We start from the raw sequence: 16,008 nt of genomic DNA, 5'->3' as shown, positions 1-16,008 counted from the left end.
AATCAGGATAATCTTTACATATTTTCATTTTTTGTGTCTCTTTTTCATATTTTCTTAACAACTTTGTCAACAGTGATTATCAGCAAATCCTGAACAATCACATCCATTCATCTTTTCTTTTAGTTTCTTTTTGTTGTTGCTTAGTCTTGTCCAACTTCATGACCCCATTTGGGGTTTTCTTGGTAAAGATGCTGAAGTGGTTTGTCATTTCCTTCTCTAACTCATTTTACAGATGAGGAAACTGAGGCAAACAGGGTTACATGACTTACTCAGACTTACACATCTAGGGAATATCTGAGGCTAGATTTGAACTTAGGAAGATGAGTTTTCCTAATTCTAGGCTTGGCATTTTATCTACTCTGCCATCTCTCTGCCCTTTGGTTTCTTTGGATGTAGTATATCTAAGTTTGATGACTGAAATTCAGTGAAGTCAATAAGGTACACTTTTACCATCTTTCATTTATACAGTGTTAACTTTTCCCTCTTATCTTTTCCTATTCCAAAGATCATTGTCTTTGATAGATAAAAATGAATAGCTTTGCCTTAAAAGCATCCTTTAAATTATTCTGTAGGCCCATATTCCCAGATGGAAACCCCACTGATGTGTTTATATCAAATCTAGTCTGTTAGAGGACACAATTAGCTCAAAGAAAACAGATTAACTAATGTGACCTAATAAGAACAAACATTGTACCCATAAACTTGGGGAACACTCACAATACATTCAATGCCAGTGGAAGTAATAGCCAAAAGGAGTGCAGAAGTAGAGAAATTGGTTGCTTGGTTGTCATCCTTTGTTCTCAAAGAAGACCAAAATGGTAATTTTGGGGGTCAAGATACAGTGTTTCTGACTGTGATTGATCAGCTCAATATGAGTCCTGAAGATTCTACCACTGGTGGGACACAAATAGTCCATATAAACTTTTGGAATGTAGCTGTCTAAATTTGCACATCTCACATTTCTTTTAAGCTACTGCAGTCCTGTGGAAGAGAAGTACAAATGTAGAAAATACAAATGGACAAGATATATGTGCAGAATTGTAATTTGAACAAAACAGAGATTTGAGAGTACAGATATACAAAATTACAGGATTTTTGATATCCACAAATTCTTCCCATTATCTTGGGCTCATCTTTTTGCTTTTCCATTGAATTCTGCTCCATTAGACCCTAGCATATGCTCCTTGTTGGATGTTACTTTACACTTGACTATAGTCATTATTGAACCTTGGGCTTAGCCAACATCCTGGACCAAGGATACTGACATAACTTTTCATAATGACTCAGACATTAAATTCTGGCCAGCAGGAGGATTCTGGGGCTTGCTATCTCCCAAGCAGGATCTTTGGTCCAAACACTGGACTCTGACCTACTCTACTTGATTCCACATCTGTAGACCTACCATGACTTTTCTGCTGCTCCATTGTTTATGCTATGGAGGACAGAGATGGGGTGGGGAAAAAAGGGAAAGAAAAATAAACACTTTCTCCCCTTGTTCCACTCCATTACAATGATATCTTATTCTTTAGCTTTTACTCTCTTACCAAATATATTTCCAGAGACAAGGTCTTGTTTTTGCAAGTTCTTAATTAAATTTCTTGAAAAGAACATACTATTACATTTCTTTACATGTTCCAGTTATAGACTCCTTAAGTTTTGTAATTTCATCAAGTCAATTTGAGAGCCTTTAGTTATCTTCCCCTTTGTTATCTATTATCATCATCCCTTAGATGCTGAGTATTAATTCTATCCTTTCTTTGTTTTGTCTCTTGTCCCTAACATAACTTTGTTTAAAAGCTTTTTTTGTTATTCTTAGCATCAAGCAGCAGGAAAATCTCAATCTCTTATATTCATCCTAAATTGTTTGCTCTTATTTCAATCTTCTAAAAATCTTATAAAATTTTAATTTGGTTGATGCACATTTGTCTAATTAGGCAGTTCCCCATTTTCTTCCTCTTTGTAATTATTTCTGTTTTTGTTATTAGAGCATCTATTAAGAACACTCTGTCCTTCTTGTGCTGTTAATTTTATGGCATTGGAACCCACCACATATTTCTGAACTTTTAAAAATTAATTCTCCTCCAAACCTATGAAGTGTTATAAAAGATATCTCAAAAGTCAGTGCCATTTTAAGTTATTAAAGTTATATTTTAGGCATTTAGCAAATGTACTAAAGCTTAAAACTACATAAAGACTTTTGGGACATTCTATATGTTCCCTTACTTATCTGTTATGAACTCTATGATAAAGTATTGACTTTCTCCCCCAGTTTCTTACTGCAGCAAAAATTTTCTCCTTTTTCTTCAGAATTGGATTCAGATAGCAATTTCTTCTTCTAAGTTTAGAAGAATAAACTGGTCATTAAGACAAGTAAAGAATTTATCAGCTGTTCTTCACTTGGCAGAGAAACATGTTAACAGATGTCCCTTATCATTACTATAGTATGACTTCAGTTTAGGTTTCTGTTCTGGATCATCATCAATTTTCTCCTTTTCTCAAGATGTCCTCTATAATTTCCTGGAAGACTACAGCTTTTGTTTCTACCTTCACTAAGTAGAATCTAAAAATTCTTTATTGTGTTTTCCCCTTTTTTATGGATTTTCTTACGTGGTATGTATCTTCTTTGATATAAAATTCTATTCCATTCCCCTTTCTATCTAATGTGCTCCTTTAAAGAGGTTAGTATTTCCAAATTTATTTTCTAGTCATCCAAGGAAATCTGTTTCTTTATTTTTGTTTTATATCTGTTTATATGTTATAAACAAAAATTTATTTGTTTAATGAATTCCTTCTTTCTAATTCAATTTCTAGATAGCTCCCTCTTTTCTTCCTCATTGGAATGGTTTTTATTCAAGCCATCAACATTTCATTAAGTGGTAACAATTAGTCTGTCTTGAGCTGACATCTTAGACTGGTTTTATCTTTTTGGTGTCTTTGCTGAATACCCTCTTTTCTAGAAAATGGGAATTGGGAATGAACTCAACAAGCATATTCATATAGATAGCTTTAGGATAGAATTGTCCTATAGCTTCATCATGAATACTCCTCCATTTTTAGCTAGAATCTCAAAACTATTTATAAGTGGACCAATCTACTTATTATCTAGTCTGAGGAAGATAAATAATGTCCATATCCTTGGGCAATCATGAAGGACTTCACAAATTTCATCACAAATATGTATAGGCCAGCAAAACAAATTCCAATAATAGCCACGCCTTAAAATGTGTGTATCTGAATTTTTAGTTAATCATCTGCCTATCAAGAGATATTGTGTAATTTGTCAGGCCTTTCAGGATCATTGTATTTATCTCAGTTCTAAATTCTAACCAAAGTTGATTTTCTATATAATGCTATCAACAATGTATAGATTGTTCTGCTCACTTCACTTTCCATTAATTCACAGAAGTCTCAGTTTTCTCTGAAATTGTCTATTTAATCACTTTTTACAATAGAATAATATTCCATTACATCTATATACCACAATTGCTTTAAACATTCCCTAATAGGACAGCCCCTTAGTTTCCAATTTGGGGCTACTAAGAAAAGAGCTGCTATAAGCATTTTTGTACATATAACTCTTTTTCCTCATTGATTTCTTTAGGATATTATAGACCTCATAGTGGCATAGCTAGGTTCCAGGATATGCACATTTCAATAACATTTGGAGCAGGATTCCTTTTCAGGAACAGCTGAGCCAATTCACAGCTCCACCAATAATGACCAAATATAGGTATTTTCCCATAAATCTTTCAACATTTTTCACTTTCCCATTTTATCACTTTTGCCAGTCTGATAGGTGTTAGTTAGAACTTCAAGGTGCTTTACTTTAACAACTTTTTAAAATTTAATTTCTTCAATAATTTAGTGAATTCCCCCCCAACATGGTTGTTAATTGTTTGGATTTCTTCCTTTGAAAATTGCCCATATGCTTTGAACTCATTGTCTTCTCTCCCAAACTTTCTTCACTTCCTAACTTTTCCTTTTATTGTTGAGAGCATCACTATCCTCCCAGTCATACTGTCTCTAAACCTAAGCTCATCTTTCTCAATCTCTTTCTTTACCCATATCGAATCTGTTGCCAAGTTCTGTCAATTGTCTTTTCATTCCCTCTTTGTGAATGCTGCTTCTCTCCTTTGACACTGTTACCATGCTGAGGCAAGTCCTATCACCTTATGCCTGAGCTATTGCAATAACTGGGTTGGGGTTCTTACCTTAAGCCTCTTCCCATTTGCAGTCCATCTTCAAAACGTATCAGTTATCTTTCCAAAGCACAGGTCTGACTATGTCATGTTCCTTAAAATATGTAAAGATTTCCTACTACTTTCAAGAACAAATATACAATCCCCTGTTCAGTCTTTAAATCTTTTCATAACTTCATCCTTTATTATTTTTCATTGCCTTATACTTTATTTCCCACCATGTCCTCTAGGATCTAATTACCCTGAGTTTCTTGAGGTCCTTACATAAGACATTCCATCTTCTGATAAAACATTTTCATTGAATATCCTGACATGTCTGGAATTCTCCTCATCTCTACCTTCTGAATTCTCTGGCTTGCTTCAGATCCCATCTGCTACAAGAAGCCTTTTCTGATCCCCTTAATGTTAAAACCTTCACTCTATGATTATTACCAATTTGCCCTATTTATATCTTGTTTCTATCCAGATACTTGCATTTGGTCTCCCCCATTATCCTGTGAGTTCCTTGAAGGCAAAAACTGTTTTTATTTTTTTTCATTCCTAGCACTTCTCACAGTGCTTAGCACATAGTAGATATTTAATAAATGCTTATTGACATGATTTGATTTCTCTATGGGGGGAAAAGCTCTTAATTTTATAAATGTAAATCAATTCCTCATATACCTGAGATGTGAGACCTTTATTAGAGAAATAGGGTTTGAAGGTTTTTCTCATTTGCTTTTTTCTCTTTTAATTGTATCTATATTTGATTAGTTTGTGTAAAAAAATTTAATTATATGTAGTTAAAATTGTCCATTTTATTATATATAATCCTCTCTATCTGTTGGTTAGTTATGAACTCTTCCCCTATCCATACATCTAAAAGGTAATTTCTTCCTAGAGCCTTTATTGGTTTATATGATCTTTTATGTCTAGGTCATGTATGCATTTGGGACTTTTACACTTATGTAGTGTGAGCTGTTAGTATAAACCTAATTTCAGGAAGGAGCTTAATCAAGAAGCAGTATGGAACCAGTATAAATTTTTGAGAAATAAAATTACAGGCATAAGGAATACAGAGCCATTCTTAAATCTTGGGTTTAAAAACTTCCCCACAAATCCCACTTCCCCACAAACATTTGACATATTTACGTATACATCTGTAGATATATACATACATACATACACATATACCCTTATCCAACCCATATTCCTTTCCTATCCCTACTATCTTTTTAATTGAATTCTGCTCCATAACTTACCTAGTTATTATTTAACCTCCCCACACTCAAGGATCCCTCCCTTTTCTTCTTCCTTCACCCTTTATTTCCCGGTCCACCCATCCCTCCCCCCTTATTTCTTTGCAGATTTTGGAGGGTGCTATATCCTTCATATATATATATATGTATATATATATATATATTTGTATATATGTATATATAGTGTTGCCTTTTGAACTCATTACCAATGTGAGCAAGTTTTCAGAACTAGAAGTCTTCTTTCCCTCTCTAATGCCTCTGTGTCTATTCTTCCTCTGCATCTCATTTTTATAACCTGATTATTTTTACCTTGACTCTGCCAATCTTTGTTTCGAACTACCCTACTGTTGATGTGAATCTTAAACATGGTATATATTTCCCATGTAAAGAAACATAAACAATTTGTCCATGTTTAAACAGTTTGTCCAATGTTCAGTTCCTTAAAATTTATCTTTCATATTGATTCTTATTCGTTAAATTTTCTGTTAAATTCAAGTTTGGTTGATAGAAAGTCCTGAAAATTTGCAAATTTGTTGAATATCTATCTTTTTCTCATTCAAAATTATAGGTAATTTTGCTAGATATGATGTTTTTGGACACAGGCCTAATTCTTTTGATTCTTAGTAGATATGATTCCAGGACCTGTAGTCTTTGATTGTAGCTGCTGCTAAATCTTGTTCACTTCTAATTGTAGCTCCAGCATATTTGAATATTTGAATTGTTTTGTTTTTGTTTTCTTGTTTCTTGCAGAATGTTCTCTTTGATCTAGGGGTTTTAAAATTTGGCAGTAATATTCCTGTTTTCCACAAACAATCTCTTTCAGATGGTGATGGATTTTTTTTCTATTTCTATTTCCTCCTTAGGTTCTATCACTCCACTATAATTTTCTTGGATTATTTCTTGCATTATTGTGTGTGTTCTCTTTTTGATCACAACTTTTTGTAATGCTGGAGAAACTGAAGCAAGATAGAGATTAGAGAGTATTTAATATTTTATTTGAAAGGGAGAGATTTACTGGAATCAAATGGTTCCATGGTTTGCTCCCAGGGCTGAATGAGGATATCATCTCCAAGAATACAGCAAACAATGTGAGCTCTCAATGACATATGTACACATGGCTCAGATACACGGGGTAGACAGAGGTAGGGGCTGAGTCAGAGTGCTAAGAGCAGGAACAGTCTCTGACAAGATGAGGGGAGGCACCAGAGATGAGAAGAGACATCTGATTAAAAGCATCTGATATTCTAATAGATTGGGATGGGGAGAGGCATTCTGATATTTTAAAATAAGATCTTTTATCCCTATCAAATATTCTGATGATTAAGAGAGAAGGGTAGTTTTGCAGGATTTAGCAGAACAATTAGAAACTGAGACAGAATAATTCAGGAAAACCCAGGCGGGACAATTTAGGGAAACTGAGTCAGGACAATATAAGAGAACTGTGGTACAATGTTTCTACAAGTCCAGTTATTCTTATGTTTTCTCTTCTTGATCTATTCTCTAGATCTGTCATTTTTCTTATGTTTCATATTCTGTCCTATTTTCTCATTCTTTATAAACTCCACTACAATTTTCTTGGATTATTTCTTGGTCTTCACTGGCTTCCCCTTGCCAATTTTTGAAGAATTATTTTCATCTTTGAGACTCTGTACCTCCTCTTCTAGTTGGTTAATTTTTTTTTCATAAGCTTCTTGGTTTTTTTTGGGTTTTTTTGTTTTTTGTTTGTTTGTTTGTTTTTGGATGATTTTTAGTTTTAGTTTTAGTTTTTCCTCAGTGTCTCTCATTTGATTTCTAAATTCTTTTTTTAGTTCTTCTACAAATTCTCTCTGGTCAGGGAGCCATTTCACATTACTCTTTGAGACAAAAGCTTTTTTTTACTAAAATGTTCTCCTCTGAAGATAAACCCTGGTCTTCCCTCTTCCTATAATATGTTTCAATGGTGGGGTTCTTTCTTCTTTTCCAATTCATTTTTTAATAAGAGGTATTAAAGTAAGCACCTCTAATTGTGAGGTAGGGGGATAATGCCTCAATCTTCCCTTCAGTTCTCTATTCTGACCAGGAACCCCAAACCCCTTTCTTGCGAGTGCCCACAGCTAGCGTCCCTGTCCCACTGCTTTTGCACTCACCGGGTGCTGGTTCCTTTTCTCCTATGGCTGTATCTCAGCAGCATAGCTGTGCCTGGCCTTCCTAATCAGCAGAGTTCACTCAGTCTTCCCAGCCTCAAACCCCAACTCCACAAATAGTCCAGAAAGTAAAAGTTTCTGTAGTTCCTGCTGTAGCTCCATCCACATCCAAATAGCCCAATGGGTCCCAACTCCCGGAGAACTAGCCTGGGGATGTTTACTCTTTGGACAGGTTAATCCCCAGCCTGGAGTCTATCTTCAGATCTTTTTTTGGTTGTTAACGGGAGGTCCCCAATTCTTCACCAAGTCTTCTTGATTTTTCACTAGTCTATGTTTAACTTGAGGTGCAATTGTGTTCCATTTATGGGAGAAATCTGGAGACTTTGAAATTTACCAATCTACTCTGCAATCTTCCTAGAATCCTCCCTACCACATATATTTATTATGTGATTCTGGACAAATCATTTAATCTCTTAATGCTGTAGGCAATTCTATAAGTTAAAATTTTAGTGAAGGTGCTGGTCTGTAGTAGTAGAGACAGTTTCCTCAACTGGAAGTTCCCTATAGGAATGAATCACAGGCCAGTTCCCTTTCCCCAAAATGGCAGAACAGATTTATGTGGAAGAAAAATTATTCTCTTAGTAGTGTGAAAGAAAGAAAGATGGGAAAGAAGATAAATAGAATAAAACAGAAAAGACTATTGCAATAGCCTAAATGATATGAGAATAGAAAGGACCAGATATTAAGCTATTACAGAATTTAGATAGGACCTATTAAGTTTTTAAAAGGAAGAGCTAATGTAAAGTTATAGTTAAACTTAAACTAACAAACATAAGAGACTGGATGAATGATGTATATAGTAAATTCAAAGAAAGATCAGGTCTAGAACAATTATAAGAATTAATTATATTATATATATACATGTAAATATATAATATATACATGTAAATATAAATAATATATAAATATATAGCTATATTCAAATTATAAAAATTAAAATATTTTCATATTTTATAGGTCATTCAGTCCAATCACCAATCCTCATGAAGAAACTGAGACCAAGTAAGAAACTTACGCAAAATTATATGAATAGTAAGAAAAAGAGCAAGTCCAGTATTCTTTTCATTGCTCCATGTTGCCTCTAATGTGGATTTATGTCAGGAGCTCAGAAGGGAAAAAGCAATTTGGGAGTCATCTGCATAAAGATAGTAGTTTTAAAATATAGCTAAAGAACAGAGAGTAGAGAAGAAGAGAAATCAAGGAACACCAGTTGGAAACAACAATACGTGGATTAGAACAAAGGAGAAGGAGTCAATGACAGAGATAGACAAAGTGGTATTATAGAGTAGGAGGAAAACTAAGAGACTGTAATGTGTCTGAAGCTGAGGGAACAATAAACACTTTCAAGTGATGCTCAACAGTGTCAGAAATTGAAAGGAGATAAGGATGATGAGCCCCAACAAAATGTCAGTGGATTTGATGGTTGGGAGTCATTGTGACTTTAGAAAAACTTAATTTTGGTCAAATCATGGAACAGAAGACTGACTGCAAGAGATTGGCGAGAGAGCCTTGACTTCTTATAGTGAGAAAGGAGAAACATTGGGTATAGGCAAATGTTTCAAAGGGGAAGCTAGATAGTACAATGGATAGAGTACTGAATTTGGAAGCAGGAAGACTAGCTTCATTGAAATTCTGCCTCAGACACTGTGTGATTTAGGGCAAGTCATTTAATCCTGTTTGCCTCAGTTACTGAGCAAATGACAAACCATTCCAGTATCTTTGCCAAGAAAACTCCAAGCTGAATATGGATCACAACACAGTATTTTCACTTTTTTGTTGTTGTTTGCTTCTTATACAAATATGCTTTTAGCTGGCAGGCTAAATCCATAGAGGAGTTTAGCACTATAAATGAGTTAATTAGCTGTAAGGAGAAAGACTCCAAGAGACATGGTGGGAAAGTTTGAAAGGGGGGGAAACCATAAGACATGGTGGGGTGAGAGGAGAGACACCATGAGGCTATGATGGGCTATAACCCCAAGAAGGATTCAGCAAAGATGGCATGAGCTATGAACAGATTTATAGGGAAAATCAGGAGTTTGACATAACTTGAATTTACTGGCAGAGAGGGGACTTCCATGGAGGGTGGGACCAAGAGGTTAAACTCATCTTTATCAGTGCCCTCCCTGCCTGACCCAGGGAATAATTCCATCAATGCTAGCTAGAATCCTCTTTAGTCCCTTAAATCCCAACCTCGCCCAATTATTGAAGACCTCATCATTAATTGCACAAATATTTTTTACAAACCATTTCCAGAATAAAAAAGAAATACACTTGACATTTTGCATTATATTATGATGCATTTCTTTCAGATAAAATAGTTGAGTGTAGGTATTTCTGATTTCAAAGTTGAAATAATAGCATATTTAATATGTATTGGACTACCTGCCATCTAGGAGAGGGGGTGGGAAGAAAGAAGAGAAAATTTGGAACAGAAGATTTTGCAAGTATTAGTGTTGAAAAATTACCCATGCATATGTTTTGTAAATAAAAAGCTATAATAATTTTTTAAAAGTTGAAATAGATATTTCCTATTTCAAAGTTGAAATTCTTTTTTGACAAAGAAAATAAACCCACCAAAAAAATGTTTTGCTTGTTAAGATATTTGCAAACAATCTTTCTGAAACAAGTATATCAATAAACATTTATTAAACACCTACTGTCTGCCAGGCACTTTGTTAAGCACTGGGGATACAAAAAGAAGCAAAGGAGTTAAGTGACTTGCCCACAATCACACACAGCCCTCAGGAACCTTACAATCTAATGGCGGAGACAACATCAAAAAAATGTATGAATGATAGAGAAACTAAGAGGGTAGGTACAACTAGATGGTATAGTAGATAGAGTACCTGCCCTGAAGTTAGGAGGACTTGAGTTCAAATTTGACTTGAGACACTTAATATTTACTGCCTGTGATGAATATGGTTAAGAATTTTAACTCCAACTGCCTCTCAAAAACAAAACAAACAAAAAAGAAGATACTGGACTATATTTGGAATATATTTATAAGTATGCAACCTAAATGAAGTAAAATTTAGATGTCAGACATAGCAAAAATGAAGTCTTGCAAATAGGAATAGTTGTTTTGTCTCTTAAAGGATTCTCCTTCTTTGAAACCTGGATACTCCTTCTTGTTCATAACTGCAGTTTTGAGCTCTGATGAACACTGTATGAAATTTATTTATTTATTTATTTTAAATTCATTTTTCCAAATTATCCCTCCCCTCCCTCCCTCCACTCCCTCCCCCCATGGCAGGTAATCCCATACATTTTACATGTGTTACAATATAACCTAGATACAATATATGTGTGTAAATACCACTTTCTTATTGCACATTAAGTATTAGATTCCGAAGGTATAAATAACCTGGGTAGATAGACAGTAGTGCTAACAATTTACATTCACTTCCCAGTGTTCCTTCTCTGGGTATAGTTATTTCTGTCCATCATTGATCAACTAGAAGTGAGTTGGATCTTCTTTATGTTGAAGATTTCCACTTCCATCAGAATACATCCTCTGTATGAAATTTATGGAAAAGCTTTTAACTTGTGTTAAAAGTTGACAGCATATCACAGGAAAAATGAGTCATCATTTTTCAGTCATTACAGGATTCTAACTCCAAATTTCCTGACTGTGATTTTGGGCAAGTCACTTATCCCCTCTGAGCCTCAGATTCCTCATCTGCAGAATGGGGATAATATTGCTCATTTTACTTAATTCCAAGAGTTCTGTGTGAGAAAAAGCACTATAAGTCTTAAAGTGCCATTTATATGGCATTCTTGTGCCACATAAGAAGATGTGAAATGACTTTAATAATTAATCTATAACTTCACCATCATGAATGGTGAATATACCTCACAAAGAAGTAGAAGGAGGAGAGGGATGGATTTATAGTTTCAGGGTTCGAGCCTGCTTCTGCCATATATTGGACAAATAGCTTTATCTCTTTGCGTCTCTGTTTCATATTTTGAAATGAGGGCATTGGATTCAAAGACCTTTGTGATATAATCACTTTTTGCCATATGTTCTTATGGGCTATTTGTTTCTGACCTATGGCAGATTATTCTGAGCTTGTACTGGTCTGCTTAGCCACAGTCTGATACATTAACTTGATTCTAACTTAGTGATGTCACTTTGAACAAGAAACAACCAAACTACCAGAAAGTCTAGGCTGGATTTTCTTTAAAAAGCACTGGAATTATCCTCAGGATTTAATTGGCTCAGGGGACCAAATCATTGATCTGTGGCTTAAGAGTTTAATAAAAAAAAAAAAAAAAAAAAAAAAAAGGTGGGGGAGAGGGATTAGGAGCTCCTGCTTGAAAAATGAGTCCATCTGACAGACTAGCATGGGAAACAATGAGTCAGGGAATCTCCTATGCTATATCATTGCTTGAATGTCCTTTACCTGCTATGGTCAAGGAGACTGTTCTATGAATGTTTTATTTCATTTCAGCCTTTAATCTGAACTGTCAGGCTTGCCTCAGGGAGACCTGATCATGAACAACTTCTTTTGTTTTTTAAAATAGCATTTTGTTTTTCCAATTACACGCAAAAGATAATTTTTGACATTCACCTTTGCAAAATCTTGTGTTTCAAATTTTCCTCCCTCTTCCTTCTTTCTTCCCTCCCCCATTTCCAAGACAGCAAGCATTCTGATACAGGTTAAACATGTGGAATTCTTCTAAATATATTCCCATATTCATCATGCTACACAAGAAAAATCAGATCAAATGGGAGGAAAATTGAGGAAGAAAAAAACAAACAAACAAGCAAACAAACAAAAGCAAAGGTGAAAATACTATACTTTGACCCATATTCAATCTCTATAGTTCTCTCTCTTCATACAGATAGTTCTTTGTATCACAAATCTATTAAAATTGCCTTGAATCAATACATTATTGAAAAGAGCCAAGGGGCAGCTAGGTGGAACAGTGGAGAGAGTACCAACCCTGAAGTCAGGAGGACTTGAGTTCAAATCCAGTCTCAGGCACTTAACACTTCCTGGCTGTGTGACCCTGGGCAAGTCACTTAACCCCAATTGCCTCAGCAAAAAAAAAAAAAAAAAAAAGAAAAGAAAAGAAAAAAGAATAGAGCCAAGTCTATCAGACTTGATCATCACATAATCTTATTGTTGTTGTGTACAATGTTCTCTTGATTCTCCTCACTTCACTTATCAGTTCATTTAAGTCTTTCTAAAAGCTTTTCTAAAATCAGCCTGCTCATCATTTCTTACAGAATTCATTACATTACATTCACATATCACAACTTATTCAGCCCATTCCCCAACTGATAGGTATTTGTTCAATTTCCAGTCACGAACAACTTGTAAAGTACCTTCCAGTCTTAAATTTATGGTCTTATTAACTTTTAAAATATTGTAGACCAGGCTTGACTCAGGTCAATCTGATAGTTCAAGATTGGGACTGAAATGAATTGAGAAATCAAATGGATATTCAGCAAGAAGACAGCATTGGTTTATGTAGAAAAAAATCCTGATAATCTTTTAAAGTTGTATAGAAATGAGTTTGTTCAGCAGGATGTGTTGGACAGGAACTTGTTCTTCTTGGACTGACCTTTTTATGCCCTTAATGACCTGCAAAATGCAAGCCTTAGCCCTCTGGACCAATTAAGTCTCAGTGACAGCATTCCTTCCTTTAGGAGTGGCATTTGTCTCCCTCTTCACTTCCCCACCCTCAATCGCCCTCCCCAACAACAACAATTAGTCTAACCTAAATGGCAGGGATATAATGGTTAATATACCTGAAACAAGAAAAAAAAAAGTTTTGAGTACAAAATCAGTGAATTAGAAGAACAAAAACTGGTAAGTTTAGAAGTTTTTCCAGATTTATCAGTCTTTCAATATTTCCATCTCTTAAAAAAATGACAGATAGCTATACTTATGTCAGACATTTAATATTGCGATCAGCTTTAAATCAGTGTATTGTGCAAGTTGCAACTTAAAAATTTTGCATACTGTTTCATCGTGGCCTTAATGTCTAAAGCAATAATGGTGAACAATAATAGTAATGGAAAAGAAGAATCTAACATTTTAAGAATATACAAAAGACAAAAGGAGAAATTCATAGCCGGACACAACCTAACAAGATAGTTTTGTTACTTTAATGTTAAATTTAGTATATACAACACAAATTACTTAACCAGTTTCATGTGAAATTTTCTATTCTCTTTTGTATATTGAAATGATCATGTTTATTTCTGTTCATTAATTTCATAATAAAAGATTTAAAAGAAATTAAGCTCGGAATTCTATAACAATTGAAAGAAAATTCAATGAAAAACACTCAACCTACTGGCCATCTCATAACTTTTAAAAATTTAGCCTCATTATTGATTTTCTTTGTGTTGAAATCAATGTTAACAGTTTAACAATAGCTAATCCAATTACTAATGATCCCACAATTAACATAAGAACACAAATCATTGGCTTCAAGTACAAATTAAGTTGGTTTTAGGAAGTCATTCCTTCTTTCTGTTCTCTGAGGCTATTGATCAAGTCTATAATAATTTCTTTCCAAATGGAATTCCGGCTTTTATGTTAGAGCAAGGAAGTAAAAACATCTCCTAAAAGAAATATCAAGCCTCTTTGACTGGGTTAATAGGTCAATACAAAAGTGGAAAAGAAAATTGAAGTCACCTCGAAAGGTCAGATGAGAAATTGGATAAAGTAATCATCTTTTATTTACTCTCTATAATGTTTGATTTGGGAAGCAGCATCGTATAGAGGGGCTAGCATCAAAGCCTGAATTCAAGTCTTACCAGTGACACATACTATATCTGTGATCCTGGGCAAGTCATTTAGATTCTCAGTGTTTAAGGCAACTCTCTCTGGGACTATAAATTGTAGAGAAAGTGTTGACTGGCATTGGCAGAAGCTTCTTCACTGGAGAATTTTCTACCCTATTGAATTCACAGGCTGAATCCATGTCCCTAATATTTTTATCTCTATAATATTTTTCATGGTTGAATCTCTGATCTAGTCTGGAGAAAACATTCCAAATTGGAAAAAAAAAAAAAAAAGGTTATAATTCTCATCAGCATGATACTGTGATCAGGATTTATCTACATAATTGATCCCAGCCAAACTAGAGATCTGGTGAAAAACTTGAATGAACCTCACTGTCAGCAATGTCAATAGTCTTTACAATCAACAATTACTTAAGCAAAAAGGAGTTGATAAAAACTAGCTATAGCTAACTAATATATGGAACATTAAGATATATATAATTCTTTTCTGCCAATTCACTTCATTTCAGGCCTTTATTAAGTACCTACAAAATATCAACTCATGTTCTAGGTGCTGGAGAAACAGAAATTTTAAAAAACCCACAAAATAATCCCTGCTTACAAGGATCTTATATAAAGGAGTGAGGAGGATATAACATTTATACATGAACAGATATAACATGTACATATGGGCAGGTAAATAAATACAAAATGTTTACACTTTAAAAGCAAAATAAATTTTGGGGGGAGAGTACTAATAATTAGAGATTCAGAAAAGGTCTTTTGGAAATGGCACATTGAAAGGTGATTTGAAGAAAGCTGGGAATTCCAAAAAGTGGAGGTGAAGAGGAAGAATGGCATACTATTAGAGTATGCTATCATACTGCCAATCTATACCAGAAGTGTCAGGTGGAATGTCAAGTCAGTCATTAAGCATCTACTATGTACCAGGTACTGTACTAACTGAGAACACAAAGGAAAAATGATAGTTCCCATTATGAGGGGTTCACAACCTAAAGGGGAAGCACAGGCAAACAAAAAAGTACAAATTATATACAGAATAAATAGGAGATAATCAACAGAGGGGAGGCTATAGAATTAAGAGGGATTGGAAAAGACTTCCTGTAGAAGGTAAGATTGGAGCTGGGACTTGTAGGAAACCATAAAAGACAGGAGTCTGAGATGAGGAGGGAGATAATTTCTTTTTTTTTTTTTAATTTCTTTTTTTAAAATTTTATTTCATTTTTTATTAATTTTTATAATTATAACATTTTCTTTGACAGTCCATATGCATAGGTAAATTTTTTTTTAAACATTATCCCTTGTACTCCCTTCTGTTCCTAGTTTTTCCCCTCCTTCCCTCCACCCCTTCCCCTAGATGGCAGGAATTCCCATACATATTAAATATCTTATAGTATATCCTAGGTACAATATATAAGTGCAGAACCGAATTTTGTTGTTGTTGTTGTTGCAAAGGAAGGATTGTATTCGCAAGGTAAAAATAATCTGGGAAGAGAAACAAAACAAGACAAAAAAACAAACAAACAAAAAAAATAAATAAAACAGTGCTCACAGTTTACACTCATTTCCCAGTATTCCTTTTCTGGATGTAGCTGATTCTGTCCATCATTGATCAATTGGAATCG

This window comes from Sminthopsis crassicaudata, chromosome 2 (assembly GCF_048593235.1).
Source record: "Sminthopsis crassicaudata isolate SCR6 chromosome 2, ASM4859323v1, whole genome shotgun sequence".
NCBI classification, from domain to species: Eukaryota; Metazoa; Chordata; class Mammalia; order Dasyuromorphia; family Dasyuridae; genus Sminthopsis; species Sminthopsis crassicaudata.
This window is presented reverse-complemented; position numbering follows the sequence as displayed.